The 19,694-nt window shown below is 42.3% G+C and overlaps 1 long non-coding RNA gene across 4 annotated transcripts in view; it reads right to left on the reverse strand.

Moving 5' to 3' along the window:
* Window positions 1-19,219, reverse strand: part of LOC120406602 — a 186,259-nt gene extending 167,040 nt beyond the window's left edge. For all 4 annotated transcript variants that reach the window (XR_005599397.1, XR_005599400.1, XR_005599398.1 and 1 more), the window contains exons 1-2: window positions 19,130-19,219; window positions 14,529-14,654 (exon numbers count right to left, since the gene is read on the reverse strand). This is a non-coding gene — a long non-coding RNA (uncharacterized LOC120406602). The remainder of the gene's footprint in view (window positions 1-14,528; window positions 14,655-19,129) is intronic.
* Window positions 19,220-19,694: the final 475 nt, after the last annotated feature.

The raw sequence follows: 19,694 nt of genomic DNA on the forward strand, positions 1-19,694 counted from the left end.
TCACGTGTATTGCTTTCAGTGACAAACCCTCAACAAAACTAAGAAAAGTATTAAATGGTACACAGAGTAAATGTCCAAAGGGTACATCTCATTTTTGTGCACATGCAAAATTTTCACCCATGTTAATTTGCATGCCCAGTCATAGAATCATAGAATCTCAGGGTTGGAAGGGACCTCAGGAGGTCATCTAGTCCAACCCCCTGCTCAAAGCAGGACCAAACCCAACTAAATCATCCCAGCCAGGGCTTTGTCAAGCCTGACCTTAAAAACCTCTAAGGAAGGAGATTCCACCACCTCCCTAGGTAACCCATTCCAGTTCTTCACCACACTACTAGTGAAAAAGTTTTTCCTAATGTCCAACCTAAACCTCCCCCTCTGCAACTTGAGACAATTACTCCTCGTTCTGTCATCTTCTACCACTGAGAACAGTCTAGATCCATCCTCTTTGGAACCCTCTTTCGGGTAGTTGAAAGCAGCTATCAAATCCCCCCTCATTCTTCTCTTCTGCAGGCTAAACAATCCCAGTTCCCTCAGCCTCTCCTCATAAGTCATGTGCTCCAGCCCCCTAATCATTTTTGTTGCCCTCTGCTGGACTCTCTCCAATTTATCCACATCCTTCTTGTAGTGTGGGGCCCAAAACTGGACACAGTACTCCAAATGAGGCCTCACCAGTGCTGAATAGAGGGGAATGATCACATCCCTCGATCTGCTGGAAATGCCCCTACTTATACAACCCAGAATGCCATTAGCCTTCTTGGCAACAAGGGCACACTATTGACTCATATTCAGCTTTTCGTCCACCGTAACCCCTAGGTCCTTTTCTGCAGAACTGCTGCCCAGCCATTCGGTCCCTAGTCTGTAGCAGTGCATGGGATTCTTCCGTCCTAAGTGCAGGACTCTGCACTTGTCCTTGTTGAACCTCATCATATTTCTTTTGGCCCAATCCTCTAATTTGTCTAGGTCCCTCTGTATCCTATCCCTACCCTCCAGCGTATCAACCACTCCTCCCAGTTTAGTGTCATCTGCAAACTTGCTAAGGGTGCAGTCCACACCATCCTCCAGATTGTTAATGAAGATATTGAACAAAACCGGCCCCAGCACCGACCCTTGGGGCACTCCACTTGATACCGGCTGCCAACTAGACATGGAACCATTGATCACTACCCGTTGAGCCCGACCATCAAGCCAGTTTTCTATCCACCTTACTGTCCATTCATCCAGCCCATACTTCTTTAACTTGCTGGCAAGAATACTGTGGGAGACTGTATCAAAAGCTTTGCTAAAGTCCAGAAATAGCACATCCACTGCTTTCCCCTCATCCACAGAGCCGGTTATCTCATCATAGAAGGCAATTAGGTTAGTCAGGCATGACTTGCCCTTGGTGAATCCATGCTGACTGTTCCTGATCACTTTCCCCTCCTTTAAGTGGTTCAGAATTGATTCCTTGAGGATCTGTTCCATGATTTTTCCAGGGACTGAGGTGAGACTGACTGGCCTGTAGTTCCCTGGATCTTCCTTCTTCCCCTTTTTAAAGATGGGCACAACATTAGCTTTTTTCCAGTCATCCGGGACCTCCCCCGATCACCATGATTTTTCAAAGATAACAGCCAATGGCTCTGCAATCTCATCGGCCAACTCCTTTAGCACCCTCGGATGCAGCGCATCTGGCCCCATGGACTTGTGCTCGTTCAGCTTTTCTAAATAGTCCCGAACTACTTCTTTTTCCACAGAGAGCTGGTCACCTCCTCCCCATACCGTGCTGCAGAGTGCAGCTGTCTGGGAGCTGACCTTGTCTGTGAAGCATTGAGTACACTAGCTTTCTCCACATCCTCTGTCACTAGGTTCCCTCCCTCATTCAGCAAGGGGCCCACACTTTCCTTGACTTTCTTCTTGTTGCTAACATACCTGAAGAAACCCTTCTTGTTACTCCTAACATCTCCGGCTAGCTGCAACTCCAAGTGTGATTTGGCCTTCCTAATTTCACACCTGCATGCCTGAGCAATACTTTTATACTCCTCCCTGGTTATTTGTCCAATCTTTCACTTCTTGTAAGCTGTTTTTTTGTGTTTAAGATGAGCCAGGATTTCACTGTTAAGCCAAGCTGGTCGCCTGCCATATTTACTTTTCTTCCTACACATCGGAATGGTTTGTTCCTGCAACCTCAATAAGGATTCTTTAAAATACAGCCAGCTTTCCTCGACTCCTTTCCCAGTCATGTTATTCTCCCAGGGGACCTTGCCCATCAGTTCCCTGAGGGAGTTGAAGTCTGCTTTTCTGAAGTCCAGGATCTCTGTTCTACTGCTCTCCTTTCTTCCTTGTATCAGGATCCTGAACTTGACCATCTCATGGTCACTACCTCCCAGGTTCCCATCCACTATTGTTTCCTCTACTATTTCTTCCCTGTTTGTGAGCAGCAGGTCAAGAAGAGCTTTTCCCCTAGTTGGTTCCTCCAGCACTTGCACCAGGAAATTGTCCCCTACACTTTCCAGAAACTTCCTGGATTGTCTGTGCACTGCTGTATTGCTCTCCCAGCAGATATCAGGGTGATTAAAGTCACCCATGAGAACCAGGGCCTGTGATCTAGCAACTTCTGTTAGTTGCTGGAAGAAAGCCTCATCCACCTCATCCCCCTGGTCCGGTGGTCTGTAGCAGACTCCCACCACGACATCACCCTTGTTGTTCATACTTCTAAATTTAATCCAGAGACTCTCAGGTTTTTCTGCAGTTTCATACTGGAGCTCTGAGCAGTCATACTGCTCTCTTACATACAACGCAACTCCCCCACCTTTTCTGCCCTGCCTATCCTTCCTGAACAGTTTATATCCATCCATGACAGTACTCCAATCATGTGAGTTATCCCACCAAGTCTCTGTTATTACAATTACCTTTGTCTGCTTGCATCTGAAGAAGTGGGTATTCACCCACGAAAGCTCATGCTGCAAAACGTCTGTTAGTCTATAAGGTGCCACAGGATTCTTTGCTACTTCTACAGAACCAGACTAACACGGCTACCCCTCTGATACTCCAATTACATCATAATTCCTTGACTGTGCAAGGACTTCTAGTTCTCCCTGCTTGTTCCCCAGGCTTCTTGCATTTGTGTATAGGCATGTAAGATAACTCACTGATCGTCCTGGTGTCCGAGTATGGGGCTGGAGCCCTCCCCTCTTGCACTCACCTACTTGTGCTTTCTCCCGATATCCCTCTTTCCCACTTACCTTGAGGCTTTGGTCTCCTTCCCCCGGTGAACCGAGTTTAAAGCCCTCCTCACTAGGTTAGCCAGCCTGCTTGCAAAGATGCTCTTCCCTCTCTTCGTGAGGTGAAGCCCGTCTCTACCAAGCAATCCTTCTTCTTGGAAGACCATCCCATTGTCAAAGAATCCAAACACTTCTCTACGACACCATCTGCGTAGCCATTCGTTGATTTCCACGATTCGACGGTCTCTATCCTGGCCTTTTCCTGCCATGGGGAGGATAGACGAGAACACCACTTGCACCTCAAACTCCTTTATCCTTCTTCCCAAAGCCACGTAGTCTGCAGTGATACGCTCGAGGTCATTCTTGGCAGTATCATTGGTGCCCATGTGGAGAAGCAGGAATGGGTAGCGATCCGAGGGCTTGATGAGTCTCGGCAGTCTCTCCGTCACATCATGAATCCTAGCCCCTGGCAAGCAGCACACCTCTTGGTTTTCTGGGTCAGGGCGGCAGACAGATGACTCAGTCCCCCTGAGGAGAGAGTCCCCGACCACCACCACCACCCTCCTCCTCCTCTTGGGAGTGGTGGTCGTGGAACCCCCATCCCTAGGACGGCGCATCTCATGCCTTCCAATCAGTGGAGTCTCCTTCTGCTCTGTTCCCTCAGATGCATCATCCACTCCACCCTCTGCACTAGTACCTGCGGAGAGAACATGAAAACGGTTGCTCACCTGCATCTGTGTTACTGATACAACAACGTTTCTGGTACTCTTTCCTCTTCTGGAAGTCACATACCGCCAATTATCCTCGCTGGCCTTCTGTCCCCGCTGCGTAGCCTGCTCTGAATCTTCAGAACATTGTGCCCGCTGAAGCTGATCCTGACGTCTATCCAGGAAATCCTCATTTTCTTTTATGGAGCATGGGGTTGATATTCGTTTCTCCAGACCTTGAATCTTCTCTTCCAATATGGAGATCAGCTTGCACTTTGTACAGACAAAGTCGCTTCTATCCTGTGGAAGGAAGACGAACATGGCGCATCCTGTGCAGGTCACAACAGCGGATCGCTCCGCATCCATAGTCGCTTCCTTCTAAGAGCTTCCTTACTTGTGGCAGAAGCTACTCAGAGGAACCTGCGAGAGGGGGGCCTCGGTAGGCTCTCTCCAGGCGAACTCCCAGGCAAACTCCTTCTGTTTGCCTCTCTGCTGTTCGCTGGTTCGCAGCTGACTGCCTTTTTATAACAGTCAGGCCCAGCTGGAACAAAGCACTCCCAGTTCACACTGTTCAAACAAGCAATCAAACACTCAAGCACACGGTCAAACTGCCAAACTGTCCCCTCAACAGACACTCAGATACTCACCAGCGCAGTCCCCCTAATGCAGCACTTAGCGTCACCGAATGTGTGTCCCCAAATTGGTCAACGAGGCATGTAATGATCATGTTTTTTAAAAAGAAGCCCTTTTTTAAAATGACCAACAAAGTAAGCAGTATGCATCTTCCTGTTTTGTGGTTTTTTATGGTGAGATGTGACAGTCACAATCATAGTGCTTTACAACTACTATTGTATATTAATTGATAAGCAACAATACTGCTACACTACATAGACCAAGAAAGAACCTGCCTCGGAGTACTTAAAATCTAGAAAAGAAACAAAGAAACATGTACTGGCAGGCCCAGATGAAGAAGTTACTTTAGATCAGTGGCTCTCAAGCTTTCCAGACTAACATAGCCCTTTCAGGAGGCTGACTTGTCTTGCATACCCCTCTCCCCCCGCCCCAAGTTTCATCTTGTTTAAAAACGACTTGCTTACAAAAGTGTCACAGCACCCTTTTACTTAGAAATTGCTCACTTTTTCATTTTTACCATATAATTATTAAATCAAATAAATCAAATGGAATATAAATATTGTACTTACATTCAGTATATAGAGTAGTATAAACAAGTCATTGTATGAAATTTTAGTTTGTACTGACTTTTCTAGTGCTTTTTATGTAGCCTGTTGTAAAACTGGTTAAATATCTAGATGAGGTGATGTACCCCTGAAAGACCTCTGCATATCCCCAGGGGTACACATACACCATTTGAGAACCACTGCTTTAGATCCCATTTAAAAAAATCTTTTTTTTCCTATTGTCAATGTTGTGGTTGAAGTGGGTCTGCAGAAGGCTTTTACATTAGATAATAGTGAGGCCTAGGGCACTGGGATTTTGAGTACATTTGTGTTAACACTATCAGAGTCAAGCCATTTATTTGAAAATGCAAATTTGCTTCTTTACAGCAATTCTCAAAACTTCTTTTGCTATAACAGACTTGAAAAACTGCCCTATAGGTCATACTGTCATAACCCTACACCCATTTCCACCTCTCTGCGCTGAGGTGTGGCTACATGAATTTATACCATTTATTTTAGCATTCCAACCTTTTTTCCTCTCCAGTTGACCTCTGAATAATTTCAGTCAGGCTAAATCATCGCATTGAAACTGCCTTGGAGTCATAAACAATTATCTCCTGGGTTCTGCTGTGTCTCTGACCTTTTCTGGACATCATAGTTGTAATTTATATACTTAACCACAAACTCCCACTGCAGTCTCATGAATCCTCATTGGTTAAGCATTACTGTCTCTGGAATTGAGGTCCCAACCAACTGGCAAGTTACAGTAGATATCCTGCAACTGAATCCATGCTGATTGCTATTACTGTTAGAAACATGTCCTATAGCACATAATAGGAATGAAACAAGAGAGATATTCAGAGAAATTTCCAAATCATGTTATAGAATAGGATACTCTTTCCAGAGATTTTTAACCATCATATGGAATTTAATATCTCAGCTAGGGAATCCTGTGGGTAGGTTTATGAATTATACAGAACGATTATAATACTTCTCAATAAAATTTTAATAGGAATTTTCCAGAGATTTGGAGAGAAGAGAGTTGTTCTGCTGTTAAGACTGTAACAGCATTGAACTATAAAAGAAATGTTGCCACCCCACCACAGTCATCAAGAAAAGGCTTCCCAGGCTACAAACTGACAAGCAAGTAGTAGAATGGGAGGATATGTTTGGTGTTAAACTTGGGATGAATTGTCAAGCCATTTTAGAGATACTGAAATGTAAAACTTTCAGAGTTTTCCTTAACTGGAAGATTCTTACTATGTATTTGATCACATTGCATCTCCACGGGGGTGAGGCCTAGAAACTGAATTAGTTTTGTTTTGATTGCAACAACACTTTCATTTTGAAGAGCTAGATCACCATATTTTGGAACTTCTAAAATGGAAACATCAGAACACAGCAGTCATGTCACAAAGTTGTCAAGTTACAAGTGATAATTCTTGCATAACAAAAGAGGTTCATAAAAGACATGTCAGGTTCGGCAATTTCATATAGCTATTGTTTGGTTTCAAAATACCACTAGAATTTCTAAGTTACATACTGTAGCAGACAGATCTTAAAAGTCAAGCAGTTTATACCATTATCCCAGTTTGGACCATCCCCCCCCCATGTAGATTTTTATATAACAAAGGTCAATTCACTCAAAAACTTGTGTTTCTAAGATACAGGAGTGGGGAAGGAATTCAGTTTGTAAAAAGTTTCAGTTCATAAAAAATTCTTCATTACCTTTTTGGAGAAGCCCAGAACTGCTAGATAAAACTACTGTTGGATATGATGTGCTGTACGTTTACAAAACAATTGCCAAACAAAAAACTTCACTAATCTAGAACTAGTGTCCTTCCTGTGTATGAATAGAAAATGTATCTTGGGGTTCAAATGTCCATAACAAATAGCGTCACACTTGAACATCCTGCCTTCTCAAAATACTCAGTCACCCTTCACAGAGGAATTGGCTGCAATTGGACATTTTAGCTTAAACCATATTGGAGATGTGCTTTTCCAAAAGAAATGTTAGAGACTTCACAAACAGGAAAATCTTTTGAACTTCCATGTCCAATTCCACTCAAATTTGTCCCCAAAATATTCTCACCTAGAAGAGGATTGTAAATAAGAAATTTGAGGTGGATTAATTGAGTTCAGTGCAGTGATAACAGAGATGAATTTGGTCCTAAGTCATCATCATTCCGTCTCCACAGGGCTTCGAAATAAGGATTTTCAATTGCATTTTCAATACATTTCTATTCAAACAAATTTTGAAATCTAGGCAAGATCTTTCTATCTGCCGAAGAATCCAGAATTCTGTGCATTTTGTGTTCATTATACCATTAATGGTATATCGATTTGCTGATGGATGGTGTCTCCATATCCTTCTCAAATTTCTGACGGGCCCTGATGGAAGTTGGTCCTACCCACATCTGTCTGACACATAAACCATGCAAAATCCTTTGAAGGGGATTTTTTTTTAAAATCTCTACTCACTTCTGATGAAACAGACTCCTGACAAAAGTGTGTTCATAATGGTGTGCCCAATGGTGATTGTGAGATAATTTTGTCACTCTTAAAGGGCTTCTATAATTTCTCAATTCAGTGGTAGTTACTGAATGAACTTCCAGTGAAAAGCTCTACTGTTTCTCCACCAGTTGTGTTGTACATACGTTTTTCAAAAGCAGAAAAATAATGTTTTTTTCATTAAAGGCCCAACTGTGCCAAATTTGCTAATAGTGAGTGGTACCTTTCTACATGAGTAGCCCTACTGAAATCAATGGAACGGTGTGTGTAGTAAGATACTATTCAAGGTGAGTAAGGGTAGTACAACTGGGCCCTAAATCAACTGGTGATCGCTGAGAGCCATTAACTTGTGATCTGGTAAATAAAAATAAATAAATTAAAAAATCACAATGGTTTTCTTAATGGAAAACATAAATGTTAAAAAGTTAATCAAAAGCCAAAATGTAACCCAGAGGCAAAATCACTCATGTGGCCCTTCATTTCTATTCTATTATGAAAAGCTAAAGCCAACAATGAAAGAAGTTCACACCTCATTCCCCCTCCCCCAGTTCCTTGGATGAGCAGCTACCTGATATCATCCAGCTCTGCACACTTAGACATTTTATTATCCTAGCCCATGGTTCTCCCTGTTCAACACTTACTGTTGCCATACTTTACCCTGCTCCAGGGAAGCAGCAGAAATGGGCTGCTGAGTGGCAAAATTCGGATCCAAATTTCCCCAAGTTCGGGCTGTGCAGATTCAGAATTCTGGTTGGCCTCCTTATAGAAACAGGAGCTAGTTCAGAGGAATATCTGAATGTCCCCAAAATTCAAAGATATTTGATTCCAGGTATTTTGGTTTGGGCTCAGAGCTATTAGAGAAGTAAAACATTACAGATATAACCATGAGGAGAAAAAAGAAATAATACAAGTGGAATTTACAGACACTGGAAGGACAAACATAGACATGCTCCAATGGCAATACACTGCTGGACTTGATTTTCAATGGATCTTACACCTGGTTTCCATTTATGCTACTTTGTTCTAATAGAGTCCAATATGCATGGTTTTGGTGCACCAGAACCCATATGGCTTTTGCATGAAATCCCTTTATTACCTGTGGACATAGATGTGTGTGTGGAGACATGAGCTTAGCCAAAGTTATGCATACACAAGTGGACGCTTCCACCTTGGGGGGAGGGGAGTAACCAGAATCCATACTTATCTCAGTCCACTTTATAGTCAGCTAGACTTTAAAAAAAAATACAGTCAGCAAACTAAGGTTTCCTATTAGTGAGTCATTTAAACACTGAACATCTTTCTACTCCCTTTCTGTAATGGCATAAAATCCCTGCAAATTGTGTCACATCCATCCAGTGGCCCTACTAATTACCTATTGTACCTTTACAACACAATGCACAAGAGAGACATGCAGTATCCAAAGGACTGTACCTCAGAGTGCAAAATATTAGTTAATATCTGCTGCCTTTAATTCAATTTGAACCTTTTCATAAGGAGACCAAGGTTAAACAAACTCCTCTAGAGTCAACTTCTTTTCTTTACATTCCTTCCTCCCCCACACTAAATTATACCTTTTGTGTTTCTCTTTATCTCAGTGCAAGGCATCTAGGGAAATTTATACCAGTGTAAATGTGAAAAGCCTTAATGAAGGACCTTTTTTTATAAAATCTTTCTTGTAATTTAAAACAGTTTAACTTTCTTAACCTTTCCTCATAATTGAAATATTTTCAGTACCAGCCTATTTCTCCCTATTCATAACCCTGGGGTAATATCCAGTGCTCTGTGCTTCATGTCCCAACAAAATCTCTTCTCTTCAAATTCAAGTCTAATTAGAATTCATAAATGGCACTTACTTCCAAAAGTAATATAAACACAAGGCTAGGTACTACATCTTGAACCTTTATTCCAAAGCATTGGAAAAAATAGTATAGTATTGTCTGTCCAAGTTTTGGAACAAATTTAAAAATGTAACAATAATAAGTCACCTGAACCAGATGATATTCATTCATGAGTTCTGAAGGAACTCCCATGTGAAACTGCACAGCTATGGTATATAACCTATTGTTTAAATCAGCCTCTGTACCAGATGGCTAATGTATAGCTAATGTGATGCCTAGATTTTCAAAAGGCTGAGAGGCAATCCTGACAATTACATGCTGGTAAGCCTAACTTCAGTACCATGCAAATTGGTTGAAACTTTAGTAAAGAACATAATTATCAGAGACATAGATGAACACGATTTGTTGGGGAAGAATCAACAAGGCTTATCAAAAGGGAAATTATGCCTCTCAAATTAGAATTCTTTGAGGCTGCCAACAAGCATGTGGACCTCATCAAAGGATCTTAAGCTGACTGTATTTTTTTTGATTTTGTATCAAAGGGTGATGGGACCTCATCAAAGGATCTTAAGCAAAGTAAGCAGTCATGGGATAAGAGGGAAGGTGCTTTCATGGATCAGTAACTGGTTAAAAAGACAGGAAGCAGAAGATAGAAATAAATTGTCAGTTTTCACAGTGGAGAAAGATAAACAACAGGATCTGTACTGGATCAGTGCTGTTCAAGACATTCATAAATGAGCTGGAAAAAGGGATAAACAGTGAGGTGGCAAAGTTGGCAGACGATACTAAGTTACTCAAAATAGTTAGGTTCAAAGCAGACTGTGAAGATTTACAAAGGGATCTTTCAAAACTGGGCAACACAAAGGCAGAAGAAATTCAAAATTGATAAATGCAAAATAATGCACATTGGAAAATATAATCCCAACTATACATACAAAATGATACTGTCTAACTTAGCTGTTACACCCAAGAAAGAGATTTTGGAGTCATCGTGAATAGTTCTCAGAAAACATCTGCTCCACGTGCCGCAGCAGTCAATAAGCTAATAGAGTGTTGGGAACCATTAGAAAAGGGATAGACAATAAAATGGAAAATATCTTAATGTCACTATATCAATCCATTATAAGCCCACAACTTGAATACTGTGTGCAATTCTGATCACCCTATCGCAAAAAAAAAAGCTATATTAGAATTGGAAAAAATATAGAGAAGGGCAACAAAAATGATTAGGGGAATGGAACAGATTCCATATGAGGAAAGATTAAAAACACCAGGACTGTTCATCTTAGAAAAGAGATGACTAAGGGAGAATGAGATACAGGTCTATAAAATCATGAATGGTGTAGAGAAAGTTAATAAGAAAGTGTTATTTACCCCATCACATAAGACAAGAATCAGGTGTCACCCAATGAAATTCATAGGCATCAGGTTTAAAAACATACATAAGGAACGACTTATTCATGCAATGCAGCGTCAACTTGTGGAATGCATAGTCAGGGATGCAACCCTACTCACTGGGTGTCCCTAAACCTCCAACTGCCAGAAGCTGGGACTGGATAACGGCAGGTGGATCACTTGATAAATTGCCCCATTCTGTTCACTCCCTCTGAAGCATCTGGCACTGGCCACTGTGGGAAGACAGGATACTAGACTAGATCACTCTGACCCCGTATGGCCATGCTTATCAGGGGTGAAAGTAACATAAAAGACTTACCAGTGCGGGGGCCCGGCTCCAGGCCACCAGAAGGGGAAGGGCCTCGGGCAGAAGTGGTGGGGCTGGGGAATCAGCCTCCCCCAGCCAGCCCATCCATGCTGCCTGGCCCGGGCCGCCCGGGGCTCCATCGGTGATTTAAAGGGGCTGGGGCTCCAGACACTGCAGATACCTGGACCCTTTTAAATCTCCAGCCCCCGGGGCAGCTGCTCCTTTTGCCCTGCCCCCATTGGCAGCCCTGCCAATACTGACAGGGCCACTAACGGGGGGCGGGGGGGGGCGGAAGGGCAGTGCTTTAACGTTGGCCACATATGGACCAATACTGGTGGCCATTTTTTCCTAGTACGCTGTACCAGCCTACTTTCACCCCGATTCATATGTTCTTAACCCACAGGCTCTAGTTTGCTGGTACTGAAACACTATGAAGTGGTTAGGGGAAAAGCTGAAGGTGTGAAAATGCAGCAAAGAAAGTGTGCTAGACATTAGGGAGGAGGAAGTGGATTAGGAACTAGGTAAGGCTTATTCAAATTTGTTAGGATTATGCATAAGGCTTCTGATGTTTGGTTCAAACTGATAACCAGCACCGACAGAAAAACAATTAAATCAGTGTTTATCGGATAAACACCAGAAAACGTTACTTGTATCTAAGTGCTTGTCTATGTCCACATACCCACAAAAATAAACCACTTGTTACTGTATATACAAAGAGAAAGTCTCCCCCCAAACACAATTTTTGGACATCTACATAAAACACAAATTGCTAAAAATAAATCCCAAAACACAGAAGCCCTAATTATGTACTAAGGCCCAGATCCTCAAAGATATACAGGCACCTAACTCCACTGAAATCAGAGAGTGATGTGCCTAAATACCTTTGAGCTTAAAGCCCTGATTCAGCAAAGCACTTAAGCAGATGCAGAAAGTTAAACATATAATTAAGTCCATCCCTATTGAGCACAGCACTTAAACGTGCTTAATTTTAAGCATATGCTTTAAGTTCTTTGCTGAACAGGAATGGACAAACATAATTTTAAGCATTAAATTTGTGCTCAACTGTTTTGCTGAATGGAGGCCTAGAACTGGGGAAAAAACAGGGTTAGGTATGCTCCATCCCCTATTTTCCTTATTTCAAGCAGAAGTAATTAGAAATAGGAGTATATCATATACACCTGTGACCTACTATGGAGGTTATGGCTACCACCCTGTTAGGGAAAAGGACAATGGTGAAGAAAGGACATGAGAGGGTTTCAGGGAAACGTTGGTGAAAATATACCACTATGCATTGCCACAGATATTCTGAATTCTCCAAAAAGTAATTAATATCAAAGGGACGTTTCCAACTACTGTTAATATCTGCATACATCAAAAGGCAATAAGTCCTAAAAAACTGAAAAAGAAACAGAAGGAGTGGCCATTCCTTCCTGCCCTATTGACCTTCTGAGAACAAGCGCATAGCGATTACCTAATTAGGCAATGCACAGCCAGACATCTCAGGGCTTTTTATATTCTTTATTTAGAGAGAGAAAACCTGAGAAAGGAAAAGCCGAAATTGCTAAGCTCTTTCCAAGCTCACTAGTTACGCTCCACTGATGGGGAAACATGGCTGGACCTTCTACAGGCTCATTTCCACAGTAAGCAGCAATTATGGCTGGATTTTCAAAGGGGCCTAGGAGATTTAGGCACACATCTCCTGTTAACTTCCAAAGAGATTTGGGTGCATGACTCCCTTAGGTCCTTTTGAAAAGTCTATATGGATCTGTTTACATCATTAATGCCATTTTTACAATGCAGGCATTTGTCATCACTATTGACATGGACATGAATATTCTTATTCGCCAAGAATTTTCGGTGAAAAAACATAGGTTTTACGCACACAGTTATTTGGCTCCACCTTAATATTTGAAGCAGAGAAGGTGAATGGATGTGTCAGAGAGTTGACAAGGGAATACATAGCATTCCATAGCATTTGGGGGAGTGATAGCTCAGTGGTTTGAGCATTGGCCTGCTAAACCCAGGGTTGTGAGTTCAATCCTTGAGGGGGCCACTTAGGGATCTGGGGCAAAAATTGGTCCTGCTAGTAAAGGCAGAGGGCTGGACTTGATGACCTTTCAAGGTCCCTTCCAGTTCTAGGAGATTGGTATATCTCCAATTATTACCTTATTATTATTATTACCTTTACCTCCAGATCTTTGGTTCAGATCTAGTCTAGCTGGTTGGTGTAATGGAAAGTCATTACTATTTGATGAGACAAGGTGGGGTGAAGTAATAGCTCTTATTGGTGAAAGAGACAAGCTTTTGAGCTTAGACAGACCTCTTCTTCAGGCCTTTGTTGAGGCCATACAAGATATTACCTCAGCCACCTTGCCTCTCTAATATCCTGGGACCAACAGAGCTACTGCAGCCATGCAAATTACTATTTGATTGCTGTTCAGTGGCCTTGGTGAAACGATTTGGTGATGTCTATTCAGTTGGCAAGAATCCATAGCATAATACAATTGACTCTGCCTCAGGGCAGAACCCAAGGGCTGAATGGTCCAGGAGCCTGAGTTAATCACCTCCTCACCCCCCAGAGGTCTCGCAACCTGGCATTTTCAGGACCCCAGATTTGCCCAATATGTTTTGATAAATAATTTTAGAAACCCTCAGACACACTCCCTTGCTCATTTACAAAAGTCACAAGTGATTGTCTATCTCAGTTGTGGCAACAAAGCGAGGATCAGACAGTAAAAAATAAACTATATTTAAAAGTGAATTTGAAGGCAAACAACCTAACAGCAGCAATTTAAAACATTTTTTTACAGTATTAAGCATCTCAGTAGCATTTCTTGACACATTTGGGCCTGATTTTTAAACCTTGCTTCTATTTGTGAGAATACAATTTTGCACCCAATCAACTAAAAGCACAAATGCTACTAACATTTAGATGTCTAAACTGAACTGCAAGCACAATTGAGTAGTGAGGTACTCAACTGCTGACTTACATCCACAAAAATGAAAGCTACATTTAAAAGTCAGGCCCATTGAAAATCCATAACAATATTTATGTCTATTGACCTTATAAATCAACTAAACCCAATCAGCCAAGAACAAAACCCATGAAATAAAATGAGCATTAATATATGAAAACAACGGTATCAATAAGGCCAACAAACTCAAATTCAACCAAGAGAATGCATAAGGGAAAATATATGCTTAAATTGTTTGAAAATTCTACATAAGAGTGAAAAATAGTACACTGGCAAGTATGCAGACAGATATCATTAGCTGCATAACTCATTGCATGACAACTACAACCTTTCAAGAGGGCACACATTTTTCAAACACACACACACACACACACAATTACATATATACATTATGCATCCTGAGGAAGCAAAACAACTTACCCACAAGCTATAGCAATGTCGCTCCACCTCCTGCAATAAAACAGATAGAAGGAGACTCCAGGGGATGAAGTTCCCATGAGATGTTCTTCTCATCATTCGGGTCGGGAAGTGACAAATCCTTCACCCCTGGAATAGGACGAGAACCCGTTAGCAAACCTGGCAGAATCTCTTGTGACCTACAGGTGACTAAGGACATCTTCACAATGGCTATGCATTTCCAAACTGGCTCTACCCCCAGGGCCTGTCTCCTCATTCACAAGCAGTGCAGTTTGACTAGATTCACTCAGTTACAGACTATCTCTGCGCAAGGCAGATCCCAGGATGCCACCTCATTGGCATAAGACAAGATAAGGAAGAATGGCCCAGTGCTTAGGGTGGTAACCTGGGACCCAGGCACCTTAATTCTTTGCTCTGCCTCAGGTTTCCTGTATGACTTTGGGCAAGCCACTAGTCTGTGTCTCAGTTCTCCATCTGTAAAATGGGGATAATTGCACTTCCTCAACTCACAGAGTGTCATGAGGCTGTCAAATACTATGAAATGGGGGCCTACTAATCTGAGCACCTAAGGTAAATAGTAACTTTCAGTCACTCCTGAGCCAGGATAGGTTCAAACAGGCAACCCAAATTCTCATCATCATTCTCCTGAGCCTTCCACCCTCTATGATGTCATTTTTGAACATTCCACCTCTAGGGTGATGATATAAAATAATTTCCTTGAAGCTTGCTGTTTATAAAGGCCTATCAGACTAATGAGAAGCTGTTGATATTTAATTTTGCTTATAAAGCACATGTGAACAGGTGCATTTGAAAGCATGAAGCAAAATATTAGAGGCAAAGTATCTGTTATTTATTACCAGAAGCTTTACCAGATTTAAGAGATACCCACTAGTGTGGAGCTGGAATCTTTGTCACTCTCCCCAAAGAGCTGGTAACATTTAGCTAAGCTCTAGGAGTAACCTTCAAGATACTGCTTGCAAAAAAAAGTCACCAGGGATACCTTGAAGATGTTCAGGCTGGAAACTTTTCCTTCTCTAACAAGAGAGAAAAGCACTGTTCATTATTTGGAGTGTACTATGAGCAAAAGACCAGCTAAACTAAACCAAGACATACTGTAGCTAAACATTTTAATTATGTCTCCTAGGTATGCCTCTCGAGACACTCAGGGCAAAGACAATGGTACCAGATTTAGGAACAGGAATAATCACTAACCGAGGCTACACAGACACATGCTGTTTAAGATAAAGTTTCTTTCGCAGGAAATGTTCAGTTAAGAGAGAAATGTATGAGCTCTGTAAGTCACACAGAGGAAACAACCCCTCAGCAGAGGATCAGACACAGGCAAGGAGGATTGATCAATCAGTTATGGTACAGGGCTTCAGTCCATTCGTTGCTTAATTTTAATGGGTGAGCCATTATTCACATTTTCAGATGCCTCATCTAAACTTTCCTGAAAAATTTGCACCTGCAAATTCAGGTCTAAATTTGGCCCAAAGAGTCTTTGCTCTCATGCAGGTTGGAGAGCTGATTTTGTTGCTGATGATGAACAAATGTTGCAAATAAAAGTTATTAACTCAGCTTGTAGAGCTTCTGTAACACTCTATACTCTGAGGGAGCATCCTGGAACCCCCACATTTTTCATTTTTATAGAATTGTGATCTTACATATACAGCATGCCTTGTAAGGTATCAGGGGAAAGGTTATGATCTTCTGAAAATCATTTTGCTGTCCATATATGTATATCATGAATGCATGTGAAATTATGAGAATTGTATTGTATGGTGCTCACTAAAACATACTCTAAGGTAAGGAATCAGCCAGATATTAGTTCCCCAGAGGCAACAGCAAGGAAAGTAACCAATGCCCAGGCGGGGTGTGAAACCCATCACCAGCCATTGTCCAGCAAGCTACAATTCAATGATTCACCTGCATGAGGCCACATGGTGGGTTGCTCAACCTTGCCTGAAAACACAGGAATGCCCTCCCCAACATGCCTAGACTTGTGCTCCCCAAGCACATGGACTGAGATTATAAAACAGACACAGTGGCCACATGGGGGGCCTTTTCTCCTGTCCCTACTATGCTTCAAGCAACTAAGACACTGAGGAGAAGACAAGACTCCAACAGAGGAGATTGGCCCAGGTTTAAGGGACAAACCTGTATATTAAGGACTGCAATATCTAGTGGGGTGAGAAAAAACTGCTTAAACTGGATGTTGTCCAGTCTAATAGAGTTGAGAGTTTAGAATGTGTGTTTACAATTTTATTTTGGTAACCAATTCTGACTTTTTGCCCAACATTTAATATCACTTAACATTTATTTTTTGTAGTCAATACATTTAACTGTTTATCTTTACCAGGGAGTTTTCCATGAAGTGTTTGGTAATCTAATCAGGTTTGCAATGGCTGGTGTATATCCACTTTCCATTGATGAAGTGCTGAACCAATTAGTAAATCTGCACTGCCCATCTTGAGCAGTGCAATATAGTATATTCCTGAGGTGCAGTGCTGGGAGGATTTGGCTCTGGTGCCTTTTTCTGTGTGATTCATGAGTAGCTCTGGGAGCATTCCTGCAATATAGGTGGGCGTGAGGTTCACGTGCTGTTGTGCTGAGTGATCAAAGCACCTGGAGGGGTTTGCTGCTGGTCACTAGCAAGGCATTGGGAGAGACAGCCTAGCCTGGAGAGAGTTCAGGGGGCACAGCAGTCTGCACCCCAGGGAATCCTATCACAGCTACTATACAAATAAGAGACATCATTTGCCCTCACATAGTAGCTTTCACCCCAGGAACTCAAAGCCCTTCATAGGTATTAATTAAGCCTTGCAATACCACCGTGAGTATTGTTATTCCCAGTTTACAGAAGGGTATACAGAGGCACAGAGGTTAGGGCTGAGCTTTTCAAAGCCATCTCTTGGATTTGGATGCCAAATTTCCATTAAAATTAATGGGAAGTACATGTCAAAGTCCATTAAGCAATTTTGAAAATCTCAGCCTGAATGTCTTTCCAAAGTTCATGAAAAAAGCAAATAGCAGAATTGGGAATTAAATCTAGGATGAGCTACTGACATTTACTCATCTTCTCTGGCCTCCAGGCTATACGGCCTTTAAATTTATAAAATATAATGCTGAGGAAAGGCCATTAACATCTTCTGTACTCTTCAAGTATGCAGGTAAGTAACATTCTTAATGAAGGTGAGAGTTTAGTTTCTGGCTAGAGTTTATATGCTGGAAAAATATGTTAAGAAAATGCCTTCCTTAGGGTAAAGCAAGCATTTCACTGCCCCTCCTCCACCATGCTCCCAATGTCAGAGAGGGCTGGCTAACCTTTACAAAGCTCTTGTAGGCCTTGTCTCATCAGCTGCATGTTCTCTCTCTGACTCCCTGGTCATTTTGCTTTATACCAAACTGCAGGTATGTCTGCACAGGGATAATAAAAATAAAAATACATGGTTAGCCTGGGTCAGCTGACTTAGGCTTCAGGGCTGAAAAACTGGTGTGCAGACTTTCAGGCTCAGGCCGGAGCCCAAGCTCTAGGAGCCTGTGAGGGTGAAGGGTCCCACAGCTTGTGCTCCAGCTCAAACATCTACACAATGAATTTTAGCCTGACAGCCAGAACTTGAATCAGCTGACCAGGGCAAGCCACGGCTGTGCCATGAGTCTTTTATCCTTGTGTACCCCGTGAGACAAGTAGCATTACACCTGTGGTGTTAATGTGTCTACTCATTGTATCATTTCTTGTGGTTTCCATCCACCCCACTATTCACAAAATGAATGGCCTTCCTCATTAACTCACAAGGATTTAACTTGCAGTATATCTAGAAACATGTATTTGAAAACAGGCATAAACTGGCTCATGCACATTAAGGGTAGAATTCATACCATACACCCACACCTTCCACAGATGTGGAAGTCCAGAGAAGGGAGCAGACTATAGTTTATTTAGTTGGGGATTGGTCCTGCTTTGAGCAGGGGGTCGGACTAGATGACCTCCTGAGTTCCCTTCCAACCCTGATATTCTATGATTCTAGAGAGGCAGTGATGGATTTGTTTTCAGTAGTGGACTATACTCACTCTCTTTCTGAAACAACTATGGGCCAGCCTCATGTCACTCCTGGCTCAGAAAATCTCTCTGCTTGCCAGGCTACTTCACAAAGTGAGGCTTAAACACCTGTGCCTCAGATACACACAGCTGTTTGTGTGCAGCTTGCTGGGGCTGATCCTTCTGTAAAACATGCTCCATGCTGATTTGCTTGACTTGCATGCCCTAGAGTGATTGCTAGACCATAGCCATAGCAGAGAGACAGCTACCTGCCCTTGTTTTTGTTACCAAGCAATCAGTTTGTTCCATTCCCAACCAGCTACACTGATAATACATACAGCATAGACTATTCAGGCAGGATGGATGTAGCAATATGCCCCTACCTTAGTCAGAGCCAGCCTTGGCAACCCAGAAGTCCCCCTTCCTAGCCTTGATTTGGTCACAAAGCAGGCCTCTCTCTGCACATAGTCCTCACACACTCCTGCACAGGTCCCCCCCGTGTGGTTTTTTTTTTTTACAATGTGCTGAATGAGTCCTTATTCCCCCCATTACATAAAGCTTTTACCTTCTCCTTAGAGTCTAAACACAGGAGGAAATCTCTCATCTCCCTAAAAGCCTAGGCTTCTCTAGTCCTTTCTTCTAGGCTCCTCCTGCCTTCCTGGCTTGCTTTTAATTGTCCTCAGCTGAGGAGCTGAATCACCTTAATTGGTTAATTAATCAATTATCTCACAAATCTGTCCCATGTGGAAACACAGCCTGCAGCTACACTCACTCTGCCACAAGGAGTAAGTTGCTGGCCCTTTTTGTTGTGGAGATCTCTTTGACAACATAAACTCTCAGCCTTAGCAATTGGTTTATCACTGGCATTTTTCCTAAAAATCCCAAGTTATTCATGTTCTTTCCAAGAACTATCTGTACTGGGGCCCTCAAATTTATGGCTGTGAAGCCCTTGATTTTTCAGGAGACCTGAGACCTGTTTGCTGTATGGGGAGCTGTCTGGACAGCCACTATAAGCTTCAAACACCAGACCCCAGCTGATCGCCTAGCAGTGAACCAGCCCCTCCGCTGAGCAACCATTTTTTAGTGTCTAGGCACGAGGAGAGACAGCTCAATCGCCTGAAAGGCAGAAT

Source organism: Mauremys reevesii, linkage group 5 (assembly GCF_016161935.1).
Source record: "Mauremys reevesii isolate NIE-2019 linkage group 5, ASM1616193v1, whole genome shotgun sequence".
NCBI lineage: Eukaryota > Metazoa > Chordata > Testudines > Geoemydidae > Mauremys > Mauremys reevesii.